The sequence below is a fragment of the Hyperolius riggenbachi genome, chromosome 12 (genome assembly GCF_040937935.1).
Source record: "Hyperolius riggenbachi isolate aHypRig1 chromosome 12, aHypRig1.pri, whole genome shotgun sequence".
In the NCBI taxonomy this organism is placed as follows: Eukaryota; Metazoa; Chordata; class Amphibia; order Anura; family Hyperoliidae; genus Hyperolius; species Hyperolius riggenbachi.
This window is the reverse complement of record NC_090657.1, coordinates 150,599,000-150,620,892: the sequence shown is the minus strand read 5'-3', so window position 1 is coordinate 150,620,892 and position 21,893 is coordinate 150,599,000. Positions and strand designations below refer to the sequence as shown.

At 41.4% G+C, this 21,893-nt stretch overlaps 1 protein-coding gene and 1 long non-coding RNA gene across 16 annotated transcripts in view; one reads left to right on the top strand and one right to left on the bottom strand.

The window, feature by feature from the left end:
* ZNF385C (zinc finger protein 385C) overlaps positions 1 to 21,893 on the top strand; it is a 526,232-nt gene that overhangs the window by 237,619 nt on the left and 266,720 nt on the right. The window lies entirely within an intron of this gene.
* LOC137542096 (uncharacterized) overlaps positions 1 to 21,893 on the bottom strand; it is a 56,106-nt gene that overhangs the window by 13,390 nt on the left and 20,823 nt on the right. The gene's annotated exons all lie outside the window — the stretch shown is intronic.

The following is a 21,893-nucleotide window of genomic DNA, read 5'->3' as shown; positions in this document are numbered from 1 at the left end:
TGCAACTGTTTTAAGCGTGATTCATATTAATAAAGTTAATGCACCATAGGAGCGCACCTTTGTTCTCTTTTTCACATACTAGATTCCTGGCACCACCCAGTAAAAGGAGCAGCACCGTGGACATTATATCCATTTAAAGGGCCACACCTAGCTAAAGCTAGCGCCGGATACACACTCTTCTTAGCAAAAGCCAGAGAGCCTGGGATTGTGGTGAAACTAGCGACCTGCTGAAATGTGAAGTCTGCTATGAGGTCTTCAAAATGTCAGACACAGACTAAAGTTAAAACAGAGGCGCCAAATTTTGCGTCACAAATAAAAGATGTTTTGTTATTAGACTAGTGGAGTCTGACTTGTTGGAGGTAAATCCACCACAGCCTCCATTTAACTTGGTTTTACGCATTACAACTTTGCTTTAAAAGATTGCTTACAGCTTACAAACTATTATGCCAGATTTTTTTTTAAGCAGAAATTCACTGAATGGGTTAAACATGACATTTTAGTGTTGGATTCAACTAGGAATCCGCATCTGTTCTTATCTTTTAGTTACAAATGTATCTTTATTTGGAATACAAATAGACCTTTGAAAAGCCTGCCGGGGAAGCCTTCTTTGTTCTCTCAGAGCAGTGTTTGTTTGTTACATTGTAGATAGATACATTTGTAACTAAACAAGCAAGCACGGAGGAGGATTTCTAGCTAAATGCAGCACTAAAATGTCATGTTTAATCCATTCAGTGAATTTCTGCTAAAAAAAAAATCTGGCATAATAGTTTATAAGCTGTAAGCAATCTTTTAAAGCAAAGTTGAAATGCTGGGTGTTAGACCACTTTAATGCTGCGTTGGCTCCTCTGTTACATTGCTCATCTTCTATTTGGGATATCCGCCCTTGGTGAAGGGGTGTGATCTTTTTTCTACACTTCAGAAAGCAACTTCTTAACCTGAGTGGGGTCAGGTCTAACCTCCCCACCTGCCTACACTGTGGTTATGTTGGAGGTAACCCACCATTGTGAGTATTTTCTTCACAAATTTACGATTTCATAATTATAATTTCATAATCATATCTACATACGGCACCATATTGGGCTCTCAGTGTCCTAAAGTTAAAACTAGACAGAGTAATATAAAATAGCTCTTGTAAAGCACTTCTAAGTACACGGGTCAATATTCACAAAATCATTTTATGTGATTTAGTGCATATTCATTAAATACATATTTTGTAAATATTCCCCTTTATGTCCAATGAGAGAGTACACTTCTGTTTCTTTCCATCCCATGTGCTGAAACATCTTAACTTAACAGAGAAATCTGTATTGACCTAAATTAGATTGTGTTAATCCTTTTTTTTTCTTTTTTTTTGAGACATGAACACTTTGTAAGGTTTTATTTAACATTAGTATGTAACCAGTTACTCCACTGCACAATTCTCCATGCAGACTGTGCAGGCCATGCTAATGACTTCCATCCTTCCTTCCTCCCCGGGACACTCGATAAAACGTGTAGTATGGGTTCATCTAAAAATGAAGGTGTTAATTCCTTGCCCAGATCAAGTAAACTGCCACATGTACAGTAACCACAATTTATAAATAACAGAAAGTGCTGACCACAAGAAAAGGTGTGGACACGTCACATGAGAACAGAAGATCAACAAACAGAGCAACAGAAGCTCACAGATGGCTCATATACACTCTTCACTGACAGTGTGAGGACATGCAGGTGCTTTAAACTACCTGTGTGCCTTCATATCTCTGTCTGCCTATTTACCAATAAAGGTTATTCACTGTTGGTAAGAAGAAAATTAGAATTCCATTTCACAACTGTTTTGATCATAGCATTGAACAGATTTGTGCCCTTAATGTGACCCTGTAGTGAGATGTTGCCATATTTATGGAGGCTGCCATACTTATTTCCCTTTAAACACTGCCAGTTCCATGGCTGCGCTGTAAGTGCTGTCAGGTTTCATTAGTGTTTAAACTTCACACCTGAACAAGCATTTGGTTAGTGTGGTTAAAATTAACCACTTGAGGACTGCAGGGCTAAACCCCCCTAGTGACCAGGCCATTTTTAGCAAAAATGGCCACTGCAGCTTTAAGGCCAAGCTGCAGGGCCGCACAACTCAGCACAGAAGTGATTTCCCCCCCCCCCCCTTTTCTCCCCACCAACAGAGCTCTCTGTTGGTGGGGTCTGATCGCTCCCCCAATGTTTATTTTTTTTTAAATAAATATTATTGTTTTTTTTTTCATTAAAAACCCCTGTTTCTTTAAATTTCTTCCCTCCCTCCCTCCCTCCCTCCCCACAGCCAGCCAATTATGGCGATCGGCTGTCATAGGCTTCTGCCTATGAGAGCCGATCGCTCTCTTGTCCCCCATGGGGACAGCCGTGTCACACGGCTGTCCCCAGTGCAGCGCTGCTGCTCTTCGCAGCGCTGCACCTAGTAAATAGACGGCGGGATCGCCGTCTAACAGTCTCCCGATCGGCAATAGCCGCTCGGAGACTGAAGGCGGGGCGGAGCTCCGCCCTCCGAGCATGAGATGCGCGCGCACCATGCGTGCGATCTCATGCAAAACAGAGCCCCAGGACTTTACGCCAATTGGCGTTAGGCGGTTAGGCGGTTAGGCAGAAGCTTAAAGAACAAGCGACACCTATGCTAACCTAGAAATAAAAAACACATATATACAGTAAGTAGATACGTGCTACTTCTACTTACATAACAGATGTATTGTGCTATCCACGTAATGATTCCTTCCTGTGAATTTTATAAAGGGAAAGCAGGAAATCCTATTCTAGGCAGTGGTCATCTTGCCAAGCTAATGCTGACATCATATCCTTCCTGACTCTTGTTTTCCCACCTCCCTTCTCTTGCTCAGTGTGTATTCATTAGCTGCCCTCCTCCCAGACACTCCTACTGAGGTGTATTCTAGGAACTGCACTGTCTTATCCTCCAATCGCTGGGTCACCTCAGCCTTGCTTGTAAACACAAGTGATCAGAAGGTGTTTCTGATAAGCAGCTAGGCAGGGAAATAAATGGAAGAGGAGGAATATATTATAGATAAAAAGAACTCACAGCACTCAAATGTTTGGCACTAGGGGGCCAGTGCTCCTAAAGTATGTGATAACTCCAACCATAATAGCAGAAAAAGTTTCGCAAGTTTTGAATGCAGGATTATCATCTTTATCACTTAATACACTCAGACCAGTTGCTGTTGAAATTTGATTTCTATGGTGACAATACCGCTTTAGCCACCCTGGCGTTCTATTTATTGCGGCCGCGGGTGGCTTTTTTTCAAAAAAATGTTTTTAAGTTGGTGGAGCTAGCACTAGACTAGCTACACTTTCCCCCAAGTCCCCCGGCACTGTCCCCCCCCCTCCGATTGCCGCCGGCGATATTTACCTGGCCGTGATCCCACGATGGCCGAGACTTCCGCCATAGCTTCAGGCGTTGCTATAGCGGCGATTGGGCATGCCGTCTGACGTCATCAACGTCATGACGTCATGCGCAGTTCCGATCGCCGCCATAGCGACCGTTGGAGGCTATGGAGAGGCTGCTGCGGCGCGGGCTCCGGGGGGGGGGGTATGTATTTGGCATCGATCGGGGGGGGGGGATCAGAGCGGGCCGACGGCGATAGAGGGGTCGATGTAGCTAGCCAAGTGCTAGCTACACACCCCACAGAAACTTTTATCAACAAAGACCCTCCAGGGGCTGAGCAATCCACCACGGTGGTAATGGACGAGCTGAGCTGGTCATTACCACCAAGGTGGTTAAGGTGTGTCTGAGTTGAACACCTCAGCATTTAACTAAGGCGTCCTCTAGCCTCCTGTAGACCCGACTGGCCCAGTTCTGCGCACCTGCACATGCGCAGAAGCACATTCATGGCTATTATTATTAGTTAATTCCTGGCAATGTTGATCCAGGGATTTTATTGGTTTGCCATTTGGTGTTGGGAAGGAAATTTTCTCTTTTTAGGGCTAATTATTCCAAGCCTTATAAGGGCTTTTTGCCTTCCTCTTCATCAACTGAGATATGTGAGGGTGCAGGCTAGTGTTGTATCATATTTTTGGGGGGTTGGGTTTCAACTTAACTATGTAACTATGTATATATCTGATGCATGCTACATTTTGTGCACAAAACTGGTGTTTTACTAAAATAATATTAGCTTGGTCCCGGATGTGCTGCCTAGTTTGAAGAATAGATACATTTCTATGGCCTCAATTCACGGAGCTTTATCAAACACTTTATCAAATGTTTGATAAACGTTTGATAATTTACCTCATGGCTAAAATCTAATTTTGAATTCACTAAGGTGTTATATATTTATCGAATGTTTTACCGATAAAATGTTCAATAAATATATAACACCTTAGTGAATTCAAAATTAGATTTTACCCATGAGGTAAATTATCAAACGTTTGATAAAGTGTTTGATAAAGCTCCGTGAATTGAGGCCTAAGTATCTTTTATAAGTGCTCCACACGTGATTAGCTGATTTTATTTTATTTATTTTTTTGTAAAAGGCACAAACAGTCAAATGTTCACACTAGATTAAATGTCTCTCAATAGTGTCCCTTGGTAACAAATCTGAAAAAAGCCTATTAGCAAGGGGTTCCAAACTTGTTATAGAGTACAGTATAAGGTTTTCATTTTTCTGTTTGTGCTATTGCTTTTGTTAATAAAATACCTTTTTCATGTGGGACTTAACTTTCCCAGTAGCTCTGTAAGTAGATACCTCGCCCTAAAGATGTGCTTAGTAGTGTCTTGATTGATGTATTTGTCAGGAGGGCCTCCACAGGAAGACAACCACTCCTGCTTGTAGTATATTCCCTGCATAACTCTCACCGATATGAAAATTGGATCACAAAATGAACAGTTTCCTTAAAGAACTATTAAAATCCGTATACATAAAAGTAAAATCCATATCAGATTCCATGAACACTGTAAAAGTTCCCTCTCTTTTTTTCTGACTGCACTAAAGTAATGCTAGTAATGGGCACTTACCTTTTTATCTAGATAAACCTATTTTATGTTTGCCAGCTTAAAGGATACCCGAGGTGACATGTGACATGATGAGATAGACATGTGTATGTACAGTGACTAGCACACAAATAACTATGCTGTTATGCTGTGTTCCTTTTTCTCTTTTTCTGCCTGAAAGAGTTAAACAACAGGCATGTAAGTGGCAGTTCCTCTCTGAGTCAGGACTGGGTCAGACTACAGTGTGACCCTCACTGATGAGAAATTACAACTATAAAACACTTTCCTAGCAGAAAAGTTTTTCTGAGCGCAGGAAAGAGATAAAAAGGTTCAATAGTTCATCGATTTTAGCTCTGGCATACTTCAATGTATGTGTCATTGAGCAAAAACAATAAAACAGTAAAAACTTAAAAAGTAGATTTAAATATAAAATAAAACTGTGGAATATCTTAGGAGGAGGGGGATAGATACACCTTGGGTGTCCTGTAAATGTATACATTTTGTCTATGTCTGTAATATGTTATCTGTCTTTCTTGATATCTCTAAACTCATATCCGATTTTAGTTCCTGGACGTAGAAACTACGTCCAGGAACCATGCGCGCTCCCGCGGCTGATCGCGCGCGTGCACGCATGCTCCCGGCCCGCGGTTCGTTAGCCAGGCAATCAGTGAATCACTGATTCCTCTCCCCCGCTGAAAAAGCGACAGCTTCTCTCGGAAAGCTGCGCTTTTTCTGGCTGTTACCTCCCCCATGCATCCCTCTAAGCGTATGTTACGCTTAGAGTGACGTCATGTAAACAAACTCATGGCCGCCATCTTGTGGTAAAACCACAACTAAAAGTAAAAAAAATAAGTCAAGACACATTTACATTATAAATCTAGTGTTTACATCCCACACTCCCAAAAATACCCAAATAAAATGTTTAATATCGGCCTACTGACATTTAAATCCCTGAATAATTTAGGCCCTGGATACATGAAAGATATGTTGCAGCTTCGTAGCAATCCCCGCATTCTCAGATCAACAGGTTCTAATAATCTAGTCATACCCAGAGTCCACTTGGAAACTTTTGGTCCCAGAGCCTTCTGTCATGCTGCCCCTACGTTTTGGAACTCCTTACCTCAACAGATCAGGACAGCTCCATCCCTGGACGTGTTTAAATCCAGACTGAAAACCCACCTGTTCGGTTTGGCATTTGCAGAAATATAACTTTTGTTGTGTGAATACTTCATCCTACTAATTACTGAATCTGAGAGAGCCTAAGCGCTTTGAGTCCTATGGAAGAAAAGCGCTATAGAAATGTTATTGTATTGTATTGTATAATATAAAAAAAAACAACAATACAATTAAAAAAAAAAAACATGTAAATATTTACCTAAGGGTCTAAACTTTTTAAATATCAATGTAAAGATGAAATATTTCTATATTTTTTTTATTTTAAACTTGTAAATAGTGATAGGTGCAAAACGGAAAAAATGCACCTTTATTTCCATATAAAATATTGTCGCCATACATTGTGATAGGGACATAATTTTAACGGTGTAATATCCGCGACATATGGGCAAATACAATACGTGAGTTTTAATTATGGAGGCATGTATTATTTTAAAACTATAATGGCCGAAAACTGAGAAATAATGAATTTTTTCAAACCACGTAATGTAAGGAGAACGAGGTGAAGCAAGGTGTGTGCAACAATGAAGCAGAATGAGCTACATTGATGATTGAATTTTTTCAGTTTTTTCTTATTCTTCCTGTTAAAATGCATTTACAGTAAAGTGGCTCTTAGCAAAATGTACCCCCCAAAGAAAGCCTAATTGGTGGTGGAAAAAACAAGATATAGATCAGTTCATTGTGATAAGTAGTGATAAAGTTATAGGCTAATCAATGGTAGGTGAACATTTCTCAAGTGAAAACGGCGGAACGCGAATGGGTTAAAAATGGGTGAGTTGGCACCAGGAAACCTGCTATGCCTTGTATACCTTGCTTCACCTGCTGGGGGCGCTGTGTGCTTGAACATGACAAAGTTCCTACTGTTACTCCAGTTACTGGCTTCCAATCCTGTGCTCTTTTCCTGACCCTATCCTGACACTGATTTTGTCCTGTGGATGCCAGGGATTGATCCTGTGTGGCTAGTATAATTCCTCCTATTAATCATCCTATCCAGCTGCTTTAGGCTATAGCAGGTGTGAACTAAGGAAGGAGTCTGGGGCATTTTTGGAAACCCATCGGCTGCAATGTATTAAATTTGGACGGAGGGTCCAACTGTCCATTGAAATAAATAGTCCTGAGATAGTAATAATTTTGGCTTGCAAACAAATGTAAAGCAAATTGTCTGTAGCTTATAATTGAGCCAATCAAAATTCGCAAGAACATCTCTAGAATGGAGAGGCTCCTCCTCAGTGCCACCTAGTGGCCAGAAAGAGCAGCGTCACCTGATGTAAATAACTGAAACCTTTTACACATGCTAGATTACACTTGGCCGATAATGACCGCCTCTGCCAAGAATTTGGCGTGTGTACAGTGAATCCTTACCCCCCTCGGCACGTTGGCAAGTGACAGGAAGGTCCCCAGTTTAACTTACCTAGGGCTACTTTCAGACCCCCTATAGTTGTCCTGGTCCTTTGCTGTCTTTCTGCTCTTCTCCCTTCAGCCACTGTCCCCTCCGAAGCTGCATAAGCAGCCCTGTGCAGAAGCGTTCTGCAGTTTGAAAAAACTGCAACTGTGCATGGGCCCAATGCCAGGGCCACACATGCGCAGTAGCCCGCGATTGGCTGAGTTGGCCAGGTTTCGGAGGGGCAGCTAAACGGAGAAGAGCAGGAAGACAGCAAAGGACCAGGACAACTACAGGGGGCTGGAAGTAGCCCTAGGTAAGTTAAACTGGGGACCTTCTTGTCACTTTAGATTCCCTTTAAGCCTTGTACACACACATGAGGCATGTTACCTGGCAGTCAGAGGGACTCAATCCCTTGGGGGACAGTGTGAGACTGAAGCGGTACAGATGTGTCGCTCTCTAGTTTAGCGCTGCGATCTGTTATGCGGGGGAGGAAGGCGAATGACGAGGCACACAAGGAGTGTCGCAGAGCCGGGTGAGTAGGGGGAACAATGCCCCTGGCCAGTGCTCAGCCGAGTCGATTGTAAATATTTTAGATTAATGAAAATATTTTCAGGCAAACCTGCAGGAGAAGCTCCAAAGGAAAAAATATTTTCATGTCTAAAGAAAATATAGAAATAAAAAAAAAGCTAAAAAGAGTACATGAACAATAAGGAACATAATGTTGTAATTTATCATATGTGCGTATAGACAATTAACAAATACATAGCTGTTGTTGGCCAGCATTGTTGGACATCTTGGCTGGCATATATCCTTTTTTTCTTGTCTTTTTCATTACTCAATTCACTGGATTAATTCCACTGATTCCCACTTAAGCTGCTCGTTCTCGTCTCAAATTAGCTGCTAGTGGCTCTTCTTTTTCTAAATAAAAAGTATTGATTTCAGATCACGGTAGTATTTTTCCCCCTCTTCCTTCCTTGTGCTTATTTTTCCATTGTTTGCATTGTTCTCGGTATGTGTTTTTCTGTGGATGTAAAAGCAGCCACATCTACTTTTAAGGGATAAGAAGAGAACATGGACCAGGGAAATATGCTGCGACTAGCTCTCCTCACTACTGCGTGTCATTGAGATTTATCTAACAAGCTAGCGCCATAAAAGACGAGACCTTGTTCCAGTAAGAACTGGATGTGCCAACAAATGTGCCTGCAGCCAGTGCAGTGTCTCCTTGTAAACACACTGCAGGCCTCAGAGGTAGGCCCCAGGCTGGTATGTCTGGTATATCCACGATTGTTTGCATGGGTTTTTGGAAATATTTGTAGGCTTGAATAGACCTGATAATGTAAGCCTACACTATACAATATTCTTGCCCAATTAGACAATGGAATTGACAAAAAGTCTAAATTGGCAAAAATTGTAGTTAACCACGGCACCATGGTTATACCACGGATGGCATTACATGAACAGAATAGGCGTGTGTTTTTTTCCTGTGATCGACCCACGATATCAGCCATAATGGCGATTGCGGTTCCATTTTGGGGTGATTGGCACACGTTTGAATAGTGTATGGGTTACTGTATTGGTGAAAAGATCTTAGCAAGAACAGATAATGTATATGCTGGTGTGAGTGCAGTTACATATGTATATAACAACAATAACAATAACAATAATATTTATATAGCGCTTTTCTCCCTGGGGACTCAAAGCGCTGATATATAAAGGTACCCATACACTATTCAACACTGGCACAGATCGTCCTACGATTGATCCAAGATCGACATTGTCCAGCAGGTCGATCACGGGTCAACCGAGGTGCTGTGGTTATCCACAATTTTTGCCCAATTAGATGTTTTTGGGTCTAAGGTCCAATTGGGCAAAAATATATATATGTATAGTTTATGGTCAGCTTAAGGCACTTGTTAGATTAAGTGTAGGTTTTAAGCCAGTGAGCACAGTATTGAAATTTGGATACCAGTACTGTGCTGTTTTAGCTATGTATGCAACACTGTTTTTGTCTGTGATTTTGGCATTCCTCTCATAGCCTAAGCTTTAAAGTGCACTTGAGACATTGTAACTTCAAGCATTTATACTTTCCTGGGTCCTCCTCCAGCCCCATGTATGCCCTCGTCGTCCTCCCGGGCCACCCCCCTTTCTTCTGCTGGCCCGAGGACAACTGGCACATTTACCGGACTGGCCAGCAGAGGAATGGAGCAGCCCAGGATGGAGGGAAGGGAGTCCACAGTGTACATGGGGCTGCAGGAAGCCCCAGGTAAGTATGAATGTTTGAAGTTTGGCGCATATTGTAAAAAATAAGCATTTGCAGTATGCTGTTTAGTGAAAATTCTTATATTCAAGAAAGAATGTCCTCTTTGCGAAAATGCTGTTAAGACAAAAAATGGCCATATATGCCGTGCTAGAAATGAACACCTTGCTGACACACATTTTGAGTCCATCTGCACATTTATTAGTTGATTCTTTGTGTGCATTACAGCACATGCCACCACAAATGTTGTTTTGGTTGTGTTGAGTGCACACTACAGTGCAATGCCCAAGTATGACGCTAACCTTAACGTTATTTTCACCTACCTTACCACCTAATCCTAACACTCTCATTTTATGCTTAACTATTAGCCATAACTGAGTCCTAACCCTAACAAATACTCACTTTCAAAGAACAATGCCGATAATTCGTACAGGGAAAATATATATATATATATATATATATATATATATATATATATATATATATATATATATATATATATATATATATATACAACACAGGAGTCAAAACTGGCTCAAACTTCCTAAAAAGTACTGAAAGGAGTGTCGCAAAGCTCGACGACTTGTTTATTTGTGTGTCTACATAGACTACATAATGGTTATTCAAAAATGCAATAAAATTAACAACCTGATATTGTGACTGTATGCCCAGGCGGGTGTCTTTGCCTATCCCCCCCCCCCCCCCCCACAGTAAACTCAAAAGTGTGGCAATAAGTGTGCAGGCAGCTGTGTATCTGGCTGCACACGCTGTGGGGTGTGGCTAGCCCTAGAAAACTGCGTTACAGTATACAGGTATACAGGTGTTTGTGGTAAATTACCAAAGTTGTGTAGAGCATAGAGGTGTCCAGACCTGCAGCATAAAGGCAGGCAGGTAGCAACTTAGGCTGGCTGATATGCTTGATTCCGCCAGCCTGTTGTCTCAATAGCGGACAATCACCTTGCTCACACAAAAAAGGTACAATGCAGCTGAGGGGTTATATACAGGGTTTAGGGAGTGCTATACATATTATATACATTGCTAACAGTGCTCACAATACTCACTTTCCATTGTCTTCAGTGCCTGGGATTTCTCTTATATCATTGATAAATTCCAGCACCAAAATGGTGCTTGGCGCTAACCTTCAACTACAGTGGCACCAAAATAGGACATGGAAAGGTGATAACTTGGCAAGCTGTGCCAGATTCACCCATGCCAAATGTAACTTCTCTGCTGAGGGATCTCAATTTCTATTAGACCAAATTCCTGTTAGACAAGTAGCCCAGGGTAAACAAGCTCTCATTCATGCTTCAGGGCTGGGAACCAATAGGAGCGCTTTTGTTGCTCTTGCCGATCCCATTATTGCATCAGTAGCTACTGTAGTCAATTGCGATTGCTATGAGAATCGTGGTAAAATCGCAGCACCACAATTCCTTAGATCGTGAGACTTTGCAATTGCCACGAATCACCTGTAGTGGGTCCCAACCCTGAGGATACATTTTCTGTTTTACTTTCATTGTACAGATTGAGTCTCCGTCATAATATATTGTATAGTAAAATAAACGTTTGAGCTCTCAGGATTGCTGTGTGGTGTAAGACATTTGTCTGTATAGTAGGAGTTAAATCAGGGGTAGGAAACCTTGGCTCTCCAGCTGTTAAGGAACTACAAGTCCTACAATGTAATGCAGGAGTCTGACAGCCACAGTCATGATTAATAAAGGCAAATGCATGCTGGGATTTGTAGTTTTATCACAGCTGGAGAGCCAAGGTTCCCTACCGTTGAGTTAAATCATCATTTTGGTTTAATAGTAAGCCGCTACCTGTAAGGATACAGTAGAGTCCTAGTTATCCAGAACTCAACTAACCAGCAGTCTCAATCAACCAGCATAAATCGCCAGCAGTACTCACAATGGTGAAGGCCAACTTCTTAGGCTGTTTGTGGGCTATGCTGTGCTTAAAGAGGAACTCCAGTGAAAATAATGTAATAAAAAAAGTGCTTCATTTTTACAATAATTATGTATAAATGATTTAGTCAGGGTTTGCTCATTGTAAAATCTTTCCTCTCCCAGATTTACATTCTGACATTTATCACATGGTGACATTGTTACTGTGGGCAGGTTATGTAAGCTGCTCCTAGCTGTTTTGGCTGTTACAGACAGCTGTAAACAGCCATTTCCTGTCTGTGAACATTGTTACATTGTGGCAGTTTGCCCAGAGTACCGCGGTACCAGAGCCTCTTGTGGGAGGGGTATCATCACAAAATCAGTCATACAGCGCCCCCTGATGGTCTGTTTGTGAAATGCAATAGATTTGTCATGTAAAAAGGGGTATCAGCTACTGATTGGGATAAAGTTCAATTCTTGGTCGGAGTTTCTCTTTAAAGACTGGGTCCCATGGCTCCCCCAAGGTTAACAGACTTTCAATAACTGTTTAACATTTATTTGTAGTTCCCAGGGCTATTTGTAAGCAACTAAAAAGTTCACTTATCCAGCCATCATCAGCTGATCCCCGTCAGTCCCGGATAGCCAAGACTCTACTGTAAATCCTTATATATACCGTATCCTATAGATTGTCAGTAGTCCCAAATGTCTTCAGCGATCCAAAGCTATCTTCATCAGTGACTAAGAAGGTTACCGGCAATTCAGGAAGTCTTCAGCCAATAGTACAGGATCCCTGTGGGGAAGCATAATGTAACATAACAAACATAGTATTGATTTTGGAAGTGGTGTATTTCCTGTATATTACAGTGACACTGCCGACAGCAATCACTAGTATCTCTTGGGCAACTGAAGCTAGTTGGATATAGAACTGAGTATCTTCAATAGGGATAAACATTCTACTAACAAACTATTCAACTGCACCAGGAAAAGAAAGTTGAGGCTACCAAAAACAGTGGGATGCGAAAGTTTGGGCAACTTTGTTAATCATTATGATTTTTCTGTATAAATCGTTGGTTGTTACGATAAAAAGTGTCAGTTAAATATACCATATAGGAGACACACACAGTGATATTTGAGAAGTGAAATGAAGTTTATTGGATTTACAGAAAGTGCAATAATAGTTTAAACAAAATTAGGCAGGTGCATACATTTGTTATTTTATTGATTCCAAAACCTTTAGAACTAATTATTGGAACTCAAATTGGCTTGGTAAGCTCAGTGACCCCTGACCTACATACACGGGTGAATCCAATTTTGAGAGAGTATTTAAGGGGGTCAATTGTAAGTTTCCCTCCTCTTTTAATTTTCACTTAAGAGTAGCAACATGGGGTTCTCAAAATAACTCTCAAATGACCTGAAGACAAAGATTGTTCACCATCATGGTTTAGGGGAAGGATACAGAAAGCTGTCTCAGAGATTTCAGCTGTCTGTTTCCACAGTTAGAAACAAATTGAGGGAATGGAAGACCACAGGCTCAGTTCAAGTTAAGGCTTGAAGTGGCAGACCAAGAAAATCTCAAATAGACAGAAGCGATGAATGGTTAGAACAGTCAGAGTCAACCCACAGACCAGGTCTAAGACCTACAACATCAGCTTGCTGCAGATGGAGTCACTGTGCATCATTCAATCATTCAGCGTACTTTACACAAGGAGATGTTGTATGTGAGAGTGATGCAGAGGAAGCCTTTTCTCCACCCACAGCACAAACAGAGCCGCTTGAGGTATGCTAAAGCACATTTAGACAAGCCAGCTTCATTTTGGAATGAGGTGCAGTAGACTGATGAAACTAAAATTTAGTTATTTGGGCATAACAAGGGACGTTATGCATGGAGGAAAAACAACTCAGCATTCCAAGAAAAACACCTGCTACTTACAGTAAAATATGGTGGTGTTTCCATCATGCTGTGGGGCTGTGTGGCCAGTGCAGGGACTGGGAATCTTGTCAAAGTTGAGGGACTCATGGATTCCACTCAGTATCAGCAGGATTTGGAGTCCAGGAATCAGTGAAAAAGCGGAAGCCATCAAACCTGAATGAACTAGAGATTTTAGAGTTTTGTAAAGAGGAATGTTCCAAAATACCTTCAACCAGAATCCAGACTCTCATTGGAAGCGTTTAGAGGCTGTATTTCTGCAAAAGGAAGATCTACTAAATATTGATTAATTTTTTATTTTATTTTTTTTGGTGCCCAAATTGATGCACCTGCCTAATTCTATTTAAACAATTATTGCACACTTTCTGCAAATCCAATAAACTTCATTTCACTTCTCAAATATCACTGGGTGTGTCTCCTACATGATATACTGTATTTAACTGACATTTTTTTATTGTAACAACCAACGATTTATACAGGAAAATCATGACGATTAACAACGTTGCCCAAACTTTTGCATCCCACTTTAAATTAACAATTAAAACAACTGCGAGTTAACTAGATCGGCAGCTAGAAGCAAATCCTACCTTCTCCCTTGTGGTGCCAATGAGCTTGTTGGGAGAATTTTCCTCATGAATAATTATTAGTCAATAAGTACACACTAATTGTGTAACATTGCAATGTGCACATTAATTGTACAGCACCATGGAAGATGCTGGCACAGTATGAATCAACAATAATATTAATTGGTGTCAGACTGACTTTTGTATATTTGCCGTTGGTGATAGTTATGCATTTGCCTGCTGTACACGTTTGCTAGCTTGTTGCTTGTTTTTATGGACTGGTAAACGCTTCTTCCGTAAAGGTTTAATTTGATTTCCCAAAACTACCATGTTATGCCACTATGCTATTTTTTACATACCAACACAAATTTTGAAGATGGATGAGTCTCCTGCTAATGTTTATGCTTGCTATTTTGTTTTTTATGATTCGCAAACCTATGACAAAAGAGGAGAGGATTTGCCAAGCAAGGTTGTACAAGCTTAATTATTTATCTTATAAAGGACGCAACAGAGAATAACCGATGCAGTATGATTACTATGGTTTCAAAGCAGAACTACAGTCTGACAACTCCTTATTGACTATATAGTTATCCTACCTTGCTTTAGTCCAAAGTAAAATTACTTGTATGAAAATCACAATTTCATCCCAATTAACATTCAGCTAGTACAAGTAGCTGCCACCTTGCATAATAATGTAATATCTAGTTCAGTTTGTAAGCAGTACACCAATTTTAAGGCTGATATCTGTCTTTGCAGCTTACATACAGAAGTCCTCTGAAGCATTATTTCTTACGTCTAGTGATAAAAGAACAATATGAAATTGCGGCATTTAGAGCTGCAAAACTCAATGATTAATAAGACTCCAAGGAGAAAAGTATACTACTAATCAATTCAGGCACTTAAAATAACAAGACTTTTTTCCTACATTGTATGATACTATAATATTGTGACTGTAGTTCCGATTTAAATTGTTTTACTATTATGATGCTGTTTGTGCTCAGTTTTGAATGTAGTTTTCTAATAAAGTCGTGTATATTATACTACTTTTTACTGTATGTCAATGGATTTCATCAGTAAGTTTGCCTCAAGAATCTTGTTATATCAATGTTTTGGAGTTATTTCCCTGTAGTTATTTTATACAGAGGATACAGGATTAGATAATAGAATAGAGAATGAAATCACTGTTTTCATTCTCAATGTAGAGTTCTTTGTTATCACAAATTTTGTTACCACAAATTAATTGCTCCTTTTTAGCACTTTGTTTAAACACATTCAAGGATCCTAATACTAAGAAGATGTCTCCTGTGCTAACCTTTACGAGAAACAAAAAAAGAAAACCATATAATCTAAATTTACAGAATAGACTGGCAACAAGTTAACGATATATATTTTTTCATCACTGGTAGTGTCCTCCTGATCTTTTTCTAATGCACTAGCATTGTGCACTCACTAGGCCATATTCTATTCAAGGTGATAAGTAGCTTCCAGATGCGAGCTTCTTATCACCTTGCCATCACGCGAGGATTACCGGCAAATCCTATTGCAATGCAATGACCGATCGTTAGGGAGCATTACTCAAGCGGTAGCCTGAGCGATACTCCCTTTTACTGGGCAATGGGGAGTAAGATTTACGCTGTGGTGCTGTCCTTCAGCACCACAGCCTCGCTCCCCACACATGCGCACTCACACACCAAACATCTCCGCCATCTTCCGCCACAGCATCTGGGGGTCTTCTTTAAAAAGGAGACCCCCAGATGCAGCGACGACGTGCGTTAGCTGGTTTAAACCTGCTCTTAGCAGGTCTAAGCTAACGCTCATGTCTGCCGTGAAGCATCGCTTCCCAGAGGCATGAAAAGGGCAATAGGATAGCGTGTAAAATACTCACTGGGCGATCAAGAAAAAACGAACGATTATCCCGTTTTTTTCAATAAAAATCCAATCAGACATATTGGAAAAATCTTTATATTCGATCTAACAGAATAATCAACTAAATTATCAACTAAATTATCTAATCAAAAAAAAATGAAAAACTATACCATGTATGGGCACCTTTAAGGTGGCCACACAACATACAGTCAGCCAGGAATATTGATTGCAATTCTTGAATTGGAAAGATATTTAAAAAATTGTAACATTTCAAAAATCTGACCAAGTTATCTGACGGAGTTAATACGCAGTAATCCCCATTCTGGCATCAGGCCAAGCAGGAAGTGAGGCTCTCTAGTGCTTGCTTACTGTGGCCTAACAGAAGAATTGGGTGGAAATGTATCGATAAAATATGCTTCTGCGCATGCGCGCCAAATTTTTTAAAGTATACGTGTCACCAAACTTCCGGTCTGCAGCAAGTCACCATGCAAGTTGACCGGCTCAGGATGGTGTTTTATTTTTATTTACTTTTTTTTTTTTCTGGACTTGATGGACGACTGTCTTTTTTTCAGCCAAACTAACTATGTAACTATGTATGTAACTATGTAACATAGGTATACGTACGTGTGACGCATGCGGTGAAAACGTCCCTCCATCATGTCGCATCGTGTCAGTATAAAAGGCCCCACAGACTTTCATTGGCGTAGCCAACAGTGTGAAAGGGGCCTCAGTGTTACAGTTAATTGAGTTACAGATTGCCCAGCAAGCTCATGGCGAACCAGAACTCCTAGGCGCGTGTAAGGGGCTAAACAGGACCAAAAATCCCTCTTTCTAAAAATGCTATACTAAACAGAACAATGCCTTCTTAAAACACGAGGTATTTGTGATTATTCAGATTGCAGTGAGCATATGAGGTGCCCCACAATGCATCACTGCTGAATATGCAAATCATCCCTTAGCTGTCCCTGAAACCTAAACACACCTCCAGAACTGCTGGAATACAATTTGTTGACACCGTCCGCTGCCCTCCTTGCTGTGCGATGGAAGTAAGGAATCTTCACTAAAAGCTGTCTTCCCTATTCTCACTTATTGCTGTGATCTGAAATTACTGGTCTGCACTATATAGTTTTTATGTAACATATGTATATACCGTATATACTCGCATATAAGCCGACCCGCATATAAGCCGACCCCCCCCACTTTTACTTATCAAACCAGTAAAAAATGATTGACCCCCATATAAGCCGGGGGTAGGAAATGCTGGCCGCCTTATTCCCCTAGTGTGTCCCAGTATCGCTAGTATAGTGCCCAGTATAGCTAGTATAGTGCCCAGTATAGCTAGTATAGTGCCCAGTATAGCTAGTATAGTGCCCAGTACAGCTAGTATAGTGCCCCAGTACAGCTAGTATAGTGCCCAGTATAGCTAGTATAGTGCCCCAGTATAGCTAGTATAGTGTCCATTATAGCTAGTATAGTGCCCAGTGTAGCTAGTATAGTGCCCCAGTATAGCTAGTATAGTGCCCATTATAGCTAGTATAGTGCCCATTATAGCTAGTATAGTGCCCAGTGCAGCTAGTATAGTGCCCCAGTATAGCTAGTATAGTGCCCATTATAGCTAGTATAGTGCCCAGTGTAGCTAGTATAGTGCCCATTATAGCTAATAGTGCCCCAGTATCGCTAGTATAGTGCCCCAGTATCGCTAGTATAGTGCCCCAGTATCGCTAGTATAGTGCCCCAGTATCGCTAGGTAGTGCCCCAGTGCCCCCCCGCCTCCCCTCTCCCCCGCGGCCGCCGCTGCTTTTACCTTAGCAGGCGCCGCTTCTTCTATTCCCCTCCTCTCTGGCTCCGTAGGACAGCAGCACTCTTCACGGTGGCTGCTGTGATCAGACAGGAAGCAGCGAAGAGCGCGGCTTCCTGTAGCGGCGGTTGCTATGGGAACCGCTCTCTCTCTCTACTGCAGCCGCCGTGAAGAGCGCTGCAGTGATTTACGGAGCCGGACAGGAGGGGAATAGAAGAAGCGGCGCCGGGCAGGTAATTGCAGCGGTAGCGGCGGCCGCGGGGGGGGGGGGGCGCGGGGTGACAGTGCGGGGGGCTCGGACCACCATCACCAGCACCAGACTTGCATACAAGCCGACCCCCCAACTTTTGACCCCCTTTTTGGGGGTCAAAAATTCGGCTTGTATGCGAGTATATACGGTATATATGTTTATTTATTGCAGTTCTTTTAAATCCCCCCACTCACAGATGAATTGGATACTGTACATTGCCCGCTGGCTGTCATACTTTAAGCTTCTCTGTGTTCCCCACATATCGGAGCTAGGCAGATCGGTGATGCAGCCTTGTACGGATGATATGTATGCCCTGTGTTATTTGGATTGGTGGATATTTCCTTAAGCCTGGCAGAGGCCTGTCATGTTGATTTACTCCTGGCTAGTTAACCTGCCTGATGCGTGGAGACAGTAACTCAAAAGTAATATAAGCATGACTTGTGAAAAGCTGATTTGTGCTGTGTATGGTGTCATGGAATGGACAGTCATTTTACCCTGACATAGTCACATCTGGGACTGATTAACAGGAGTGGTTGCAAGGAAAATGGAGATGTTGCTATTGAAGCTATTCTGGTAGTTTGTGCTCCATTGATATTATCTATTGCAAACTAAAACACATTGTTCCTCTGCTGATTTCTGCAGTTACAACATTATCCCAAGAGGAAAAGCAATTTCAGGTGAAAGTAGAAAAAAAATGCAACTTTTAAATGTATATTTGCTTTTTCTATGTACTGTATATTTTCCACATTATGGGGAAACATTGTCTAATATCAGTAAAAATAGATTCCTGTCTCTTTTAGGTCTGTAAATACTATTTTACATATTTTTATTTTCTCTTGTGTGAATTAGGATGCGGCAATATTGTATTCCTCTAATTCTGTTTAGAAGTCCTAAGTGTGTGGTATAGAAAATAACTACTAAAATGCCTGTTCTGCTTTTTGCCGAAAGCTTGATAAAATAAATCAAGTAGATGAAGTATAGTTATCTAAACTATCAAGAGGCTAACCAAATGATGCAGCTTTAGAAATGAAGTACACTGAAGCTGAGAATAGAAAAGGAAACAGAAGAGAGAAATATCATTTGCAGTTAGTGCATCAACCCAAATGAAACACATTAGCCTTTTTATAAATACTGCCACCATAGTCAAACTTTAAGGATACCTGAACTGATTTTTTTTCTAAGATGAAATGGCCATCCAGAGGTATGCGCATTTATGGGAGACATGCTTCTCTGGCCAGTCTTTACATCTGTGCTGCAGCCCCTAATCCCCGATATCAGCCGGTGCAGTATTCAACAAAATTGCCTAATATTCACCTACAGGGAGACGCTGACCACCTCCCCCTTCCTTCCCATTGCCACCCTCTCTCTGCCCATTGACTGCCCTTGCTTACGTCTCTCTGCCTTGTCCCCAGAAAGTGAGTGAGTGGGGTTAGATTTTTAACCATTTAAAACAAAATAGCATTGTCTAGGCTTTTCCACATTGGACCTGTGAGTAAAAAGGTCCTTTATTTGTGTGTTTGTGTATACTGGTGTGGGCACAATACGGAATGCTGCGTGTGGATGTGTGGGCACAGGACGTGGTGTGTTCACATGATGCCAATAAGTTTGGCTTTAGAGACAAGACAAATAACATTTATATTGCACTTTTCTCCTGGTGAACTCAAAGAGCTCAAGCTGCAGCCACTAGGGTGCGCTCTATAGGCAGTTTCAGTGTTAGAGGGTCTAGCCCAAGGATTTCTTACTGAATAGGGAGTCAGAGCCCTTAACCATTGCATTATCCAGCCACTGCTCTGTTAGCTTCCTCCCTTACTTCAACATGTTCCCTGTCTAACACCCCCCCCCCCCCCCCCCCCATTAGTGTTTGTGTAGGTAAGGCATTTCTGTCCAGCCACCCACCTTACAGGAAGTTGATCAGAGTGGTTGATCCCCCATTGATTTACTGGTGATCACTTCATGAACTTGTACATATCCATACTGATCCAGCGTTGCTTAAAAACCTTTATTTTTATAGGGTGCAACATTTTCATTCATATCTTGCTTTTATTAGCTTGTACCCCTGCACATTCAACCAGACTCCAGCAGAACATTGCCCCTGCTAGCTTTGTACTATGTAATGTAGCATACAGCTATGTCACCAGAGATCAGGCACCTCTGGCCACCACACTACTGCCATGCTCAATTTACATAAAATTGTCTTCCGTCCATTTGTTTTACATTATAAGTGATCTCTTGATGTAATATGTACTGTAGATATTAAAAAAAAGGAAACAAAGTTTTCCTCTACCCACCCACATTTTATGCCTTTTAAACTTGTCAAATCGTCTGTAGTGATTCCTTCACATCAAACATCAGCTATGTTCTTTACCTCTCTTTCTTCCAATCACCAGTGTTTGCTGCCTAACACTTTCCCACTTTCCAGCCTGTGGCAAGTCCAACAGGCTCGTATTTGCTAGTTGTATGTGAATGGATTTTGAATATCTGTAGGTAAGCAGCAAGAGGTCAGCTGTCTATAAAGCTATAGAAAGTGATAATAACATAAAATTAGCAAACCTATAAAAGTCATTTTATTACGCCAAAATGGTCCTAAAATCCAGTCAAAACTCCAAAGGCTGCAATTGCCAGAAAGTAATAAACAGTAACAGGATTAAATATAGATGGATATCCAATAATTAAATACAATTGAGAGCAAACAACTTGTCTCTTCCAGTGCCTGACACACATTTTGCAGACAGAAATCATGTCAACGGGCACAAAATATTACTTCCAAACCAACATGTTTGACAATAGAATAATAACTGATGATAAGCATTGTAGCACAACATCGACAGTGGGGGTCTACCTTATACCAAGATGGCACCTATACAATGCTACACTGGAGAAAAACAATGCGAGGGCTCTTAGCAATGTAACTGTTGTTTTGGATCTTTTTTCTAAATGTCTGTAGGCTTATGCACTAAAAATCTACTGTCCATTGATTACCATTTTATCAGGCAAAAGGTTTGCCTTCTGAAGTACATAAAACCCGAGACTTGTGCTAGGTAGATTGTTACCCTGTATGTACCTCATGGACTCACTTTGTACCAAATGTGAAGCAAAATGTGATAACCTGCTAGGTCTTAACAATATGCAACCGCCTATAGTTGATCTGAATTTGCTTGCTGAGTTTAACTGAGAACTAAGTTTTCTGGCTGACCTCACAAGAGTGGACTCTCCTCCATATATTCTCAAGTCCCCTCAACCACACCAGTCATTCTGCTAGGTAGTCATGGGACCACCATTTTTATAAGACTTAGGCCTCTTACAGACAGGTGGCTGAACTGCGCACTTGTTGAGCAGTTCAGCATCCCATCTGCTGCCCATGAGTGCCCTTCGTGTGCAGTTCACATGCAGCTAAATCGCAGTGGTTGTAAGACAACGCATGCCAGCGCTTGACACACAGTGGTGTTGCCCAACAGCAGAGAACTACGACATGTAGCATTTTAAACATGACGGCTTCCATACTCCATGGGGGAGTGGGGGCTGTCTACTGCTGGAACCTAGCACTAACAATTCCTCCACATGTCAGATGCCCATATGAAAGAGCCTAAAAGTTTAAAAATGTAGCAGATTTTTTGTTGTTGGTTAATTCATTAACTACTCAAGGATCGCGGGGTAAACACCCCCCCCCCCCCCCCCCAGTGACCAGGCCATTTTTTACTAAAAGGGCCACTGCAGCTTTAAGGCCTATACCATGTCAGCACACAAGTAATTACCCGCCTCCTTTTCTCCCCACCAACAGAACTTTCTGTTGGTGGGATCTGTACAGCGCTGCCTTAGATCGCAGCGCTGTACT